This window comes from Amblyomma mixtum, chromosome 1, assembly GCF_055824585.1.
Source record: "Amblyomma mixtum isolate Tamu chromosome 1, ASM5582458v1, whole genome shotgun sequence".
Taxonomy (NCBI): domain Eukaryota; kingdom Metazoa; phylum Arthropoda; class Arachnida; order Ixodida; family Ixodidae; genus Amblyomma; species Amblyomma mixtum.
The window spans coordinates 144,825,503-144,831,502 of record NC_143012.1 but is presented as its reverse complement, the minus strand read 5'-3'; positions in this window follow the sequence as shown (position 1 = coordinate 144,831,502).

Sequence of the window (6,000 nt, the reverse complement as noted above, 5' to 3'; positions counted from 1 at the left end):
AAAAAAATCGCCAAAGGTTAACAGCAAATCGTAATCATGACAAACTGACGAAAAAAGACTGGAAACGGCCTGCGATTTTTTTTTTCTTTCTGGAACCAGCAATTTCAGAAGAACAAGCAGTTCTGTTCCAGATGAGACAGCGTCTGTCCCATCCTGTCTTCCTGCGTGCACGTCTTAAGAAGGAAAAAAGTATAGCGATGAGTTGCTTTTTTCACAACCAGCACCGCCGCGTGTTCTGTACGAGTTATGCGCGGAAAATACGAAAACGCATCTCTCTAGAACCACATTAAAATAATTGTGCAGCTTGTTGTAGGCAAGCAGAGTAAAGCAACTCCAATGCATTGAACGAGGCGAGTCTGACATAACGAAAAAATAACACTCAATTGCTTGCCCAACACATTTCACAAAATGTACCCCGTTGCTAAATGCAGTGATAGGCCGGATCTTTAAAGGCCCTTGAAAGTACTCTTACACGTAGATATTATTTAACTTTCCTCATTTTTTATCAAAAAGCACTATCGTTTCACCTTAGTTATTAAATTACAATAGTTGTTGATCACTGTGGTAGGTTTTCCTGCCTACTTCATCCTTATTGCTCGGAAAAGCTAAATTAATGTTCCGCTTTGCATTTTTGTACTCCTTCTCCGTAGATTCGGCTTAGGTCGCAGTATGAAAACACTTCGCGACTCCTGGATTTTTTAAAGCAGAGGTTATAGGCTGATTTGCTGTCTTGTAGCTGAAAGTATTCGCTGCATCAAGATTTGCGACACTTGTTTACATGCGATTTTTGCCTATCCTATCCTCACATCTCTCACTTAATCCTTGTCAGATGGTTCTTAAGGGCATTTTTACTAAGAACAATACTTTATAGCATACGCAGACAAATGGTTTAGGGGGGTTAAACTGCCCAAAGCGACTCAGGCAATGAGAGGGAACAGTACACGGCCTCTAGAATATCGGCTCCATCGAAATTCGACCGCCGCGGCCGGGATCGAACCCGCGTCATTCGGGTCAACAGCCGAGAGCTGTAACCACTAAGCCACGCTGCGGCTGCATAGGCAAATTGAATGTTTATGCAGGTGAGACTGGGATCGAAATGTAGCAAAACTTTGCATGGAATTTGCTTCTTGAACATTCATTGTCCCTTATATTTCACCTCGAACCATAACTAGAGAAGACTCGAAGCAGCAGCAGAGTAAGCAGAGCCTGCCCTAGTGAAGGGCCAAAAAGTTGCAGATGCAGACTGTAAATTCTGTACAATTTTAATGCAGTGATATGCTACAAATACTGCTTCGAGGGACAGGTATAGGCTCAAACTAGTATCCATAAAAGGACTCTAAGTGAAAGATATAGACAAACAAGATTTTCGTTGCCTGTTCCTTATTTGATAATGTGTGTAAGTTAGAAAAAAAAATTGTTATTTGTTCAAGGTAAACAAATGTCGACACATGAAAAATGTTTTTACCAATGCAATTGTGATTTCGCTGTCGAAACAGGCAAATGTTGGTTGTGATGGCACTCGTAGATCTTGGAACATGTTAGAAATTTTTATTTATTTATCAATACTGTAAGCCTTTCACAGCCGCAAACAGGAGAGGTTCATCCTCAAGAGCCACTTGAGGCGCCGACGCACTTTGGCCGCCGACCTTCCACATGGCGCTGCTTAAAACGCTTTGCCGTTTCCCGTGCGGTTGCTGCAGTTTGGCGCACTGCACCCAGTCATAGCTGACGACTGCGCCCGTCACTGCCACTGCAGGACACCAAACCTGACGCCACAGGTGTGCACTGAAAACAAATGAATGTAGCCGACAGCGCGGGCTCACATGAGGCGTCGAGCTGACAAGGGTTCGCTCGGCGCTGCGCCTGTGAAGTCAGCTTCTCCGCGCAGTGTTGAACACACGACGTCACGAAAATCACGTGATCACCTCTCGGCGAATGGCGTTCGGAGCGGCGAGGGAAAACAGACGCGCAACTCTGCTACCTTTGGTAGCATATACAGGAACTCTATTTCATACATGAGGTGGAACGCTGCCAAAGCTAGCGCTCTTGTTTGCTCAACCTGCATCCGTGACACAAAATAGTGCGTTACTTGTGGTGAGCGAAAAATAACAAATGCTTTGCCGGCGGGCTTCATGGGTAATACTTTTGCCATCAGCGTGACAAAAAAACGCTGCTATTGCGAGCGAATCGATCGAGATCTGTGATTTTGTATTTTGCGTTTGTCGTATTTTTCCATTTAACGCTTTCGCTGCCTCCGCAACCCTGGCCATGTTTACTCTTTCCGTCCGGCTCCCTTTCACTTTTGAGAAAACGGCGTCCTGCTCAGCGGCACCGGCCACCTCTCCTGTACGCATTTTCTCGAAGGTTCGTACATCCAAGCTGCCAAGGCACTCCGAGCAAGCAATTGCAAATGTGTACGCCCGTACCAGGATCCGTTTTCCGGAGAAGTCTGTTCGGAAGTGCTGTGAGTGAGGACACCGGAGCATCTCCCCGTACCGTTGCCAAAATAAAGGCGGAGCGTCTGTGTGGGCCTTTGGCGTCTCTGAAGAAAAGACCTCGCGACGTGAAGGTGTCAAGCTCGCGACCAGAAAAGAATGGTAGCTTCACAGTCGATGCCATCCGTCTGAAAGTGCACAGTATGTACGCGAAGAGGGAAGTCCCAACACTGGGCAGTGTGCTAAAGGCTGTCAATGAGGACGACGACCTTGCGAACTTCAAGAAAACGACGTTGTGGAGGTTGATGAAGTGCATCGGATTCACATTTGAAAAAAGAAAACGGAACCTTGCGCTGATCGAGCGAAGTGACATCATTGCCTGGCGTCGCACGTACCTGCGGGCGATCAAGGAATTCCGAGGACAGGGCAGGTACGGGTCGTTCCTTGCTTATTTTCTTACGCAGCACGTTTAGACTGGCTTCACATAGAGCTTATGTTAGCGTTGCAACCTGGTAGTCATAACAGTGAGTGCTGCTTCTGAATGACACATTTAAAAGAAATCGTAATAACCATGTCGCTGTTGCGGACCTTTGCGTAGATTTGACGTTTCACGGCCAGTTTTGCGCTACGTTTGGGTGGGGCACGAGTCTGCATGGGTCAGATTTAATCGCTAAATCCCAAATGGTGCTGCAAGCAAAGACAACAAAACTGCCAAAAATGTCGTAGCACCGAAATTGGTAGTGACATCTCATCGTCACCGTATAAACGAATAAACACCCACCGTACACTGACCGTTGCTCTGGTGGTGCGAGTTACTGGCGCTACTGCTGCGAACGTTGGGAATTTTTGCTTGCAGTCGCCACAAGTGAAGAGGTTTGAAATGTTGCCGAATTTTTCAAGTACCCCATGCAAACATGCAGTGAATATAAAGTACCTACCAAATGCCGCCTGGTCGCGAAATATAAGCCCGAACAAGGGAGCAATAAAGCCGAGATAATTTTTTTTTCTCGCTTGTCTTTGAGGGGCTGTTTGTGAGACAGTGGTCAGCAGTGTGCTTCTTGCAGTGCGTTGCCCGCTTACATGCTGCAGCGTATTTGTTTACTGACAAGCATTAACTCGTGCACTCGGTTGTTTTGCATTTACAGGTGCATCATCTCCGTAGATAAAACCTGGGTCAACGCAGGGCACAGAAAAGGATACGTCTGGCAGGGCAAGACAGTGAAGTCATCTCAGGATGCCTTCCTGAAAGGTTTAACAACGGGATTGGCTGCGCCTTCGGGCAAGGGGGCCCGTTTGATCCTTGTACATGCTGGGAGCAGTGCAACAGGATTCGTGGAAGATGCTGCTCACTTCTTCAGAGCAAAAAAGGGAAACCACGCTGACTACCACTCTGAGATGGCAACTACTTTGAGACGTGGTTCACCGACAAGCTTTTGCCAAAAATTCCGGCCAATAGCATTGTCGTCATGGACAATGCTCCATATCATATCGTGGCTTTTGAAAAAGCACCTTACAAGTCTACACGCAAAGCTGGTATTCAGTTTTGGCTCACGAAGAAAGGTGTTCCGTGGTCACAAGTCATGATGAGGGCAGAACTGCTGGAGCTTTCTCAAAAGGTAAACACACCCAGCGTTGTGTACCGCATCGACACCCTGGCGGCTACCCATGGCCACGAAGTGCTTCGTTTACCACCATACCACTACGAGTTCAATCCCATAGAACTTGTTTGGAGCCAGGTGAAGGGCTACATTCCAAGTCGCAGCAAATGTTTCACTTTGGCTGAAGTGGAAAAGCTCCCGCCGGAAGCACTGGCGTCTGTATGCCAGGAAAACTGGCAAAACTGTTGTGTTCATGTGGAGCAAGTTGAGGCTGAAGCATGGCAACGCGATATGATTGTTGACGCTAAAATTGAACCGGTTGTCTTCAGCATTTCTGACTTTTGCCACTCCTCCTCTGACGAGTCGAGCACTGATTCCAATGATGAAGATTTAAATAGCTTCGAGGAACTTGTGTGACTTCGAATTGATGTGTAATACAAATGCTACCGAGGAAAGAGAGAGGACTCATCGGCATGCTGTGATCACCTTTGTGCGTGTGTGGTTGAACATGTGAAATACTTGTGTATGTGGGTGTGTGTGTTGATCAGTCTACCGAGGAAATTGTAACATTTCCTTCAAAAATTGTAACATTTCCATTGCATCATTGCAATTCATTGCATCTAATTGTATCGGGCAGTAACTTGAGTGTATACGTGGTGAGGTGGTCGTGTTAATAGTGTCCGTATAGAAGTAGAACTTGTAAGGGAGTGCAAATAGTACTTTTTCCAATTAGAATATGAATACTGGTACCCGACGTCAATGTGCGCAGTTTTTGGAAGATTCATTGCAGAAAAATACGATGGAGCTTAATCAAGCGCTGTGTCAATTACTCGAAAAGTATCTGAAAATTTGAGAGCAAATTGGATTCATTTAAAATTATTTTGAACATGTACTGTTTGATTAGTTTGCTAACTGAACAGAAATTTATTCAATGTGCTGTCCAAAAAGTTCGAACATTCACAAACCCCTGGGAATGGGCCTCATTTTGTGTGTGAGGGTTGGGAATGGTATGTATGGGTGTCTGATCTTCATGTACTGAAAAGGGATTTCTGGTTTGGTCTTGCATTACTGTCAATCTCTGGTCGTTTTGACATGTTATGCAGTGCCAGTGTTGAGTTAGCCAGTACTGTATGTTTTGTCTTTAATTTTTCGGAGGTGTGAATGATTTCAAGCTGGCTCTTGCTCAGTTGAGTGTGAATTTCTTTGTTTCGAGTCATGTCTTTGTTAGTACATTGGTCAAGTTTTCGTTTTATCAAATAGTGTTGTTCGATGGCTGCACATTTTTTTTTTCAAATTTGGAGCTGTTGACGGATTCTGTGTTGGTGTACATCCACTGCATTTGTCCTTTAATTTGTATGGACTGTGATCCATGCCACCGGCTGTTTCCAGAATAAACCATTACTCACAAGCACTTCGGGGTCAGCATTCTTTATTGTCCTGTCTCATTTATTGTTTGCTCTTTCGAAATATTTCTTCCCAGCGTTGTACAACTTTCCTGCATTCTTACTTGACGCTCCCACAGCTTGGAACTCTTTTTACCTGGCTGCATGAAAATCCTGCCTGAGCAGCTTCTGTTCTTCTAGGAGAGCAGGGAAATCGAGACAAGCTGACTTGTCTCTGTATTATATACATTTGTGCACAACAAATTTGTAACTCTTGAGGCGGTACTATTTTCTGTCACTGTGTGAGTCAACACTATGTTCTAAATTTAACACTTAACACAAGAAAACAGGCCATATCGAGGTGGTGTGTGTAAAAATAATTTGACCCATCAATTTAAATATACTGCTCTTTTGCAGCGTATAATAGCCAAGTTATAGAGCTTTCTTCAATGACAAAGGAAAACGCGCTTTGCTTAAGAACGAAAGGTATCTTAACAAAAACAAAAGAATTGCAGATATGCACAAGAATGTGACACATATACAGTCAGAAAATAGGCGATTAAGAAGTCTAGAGTACGTTTTCTG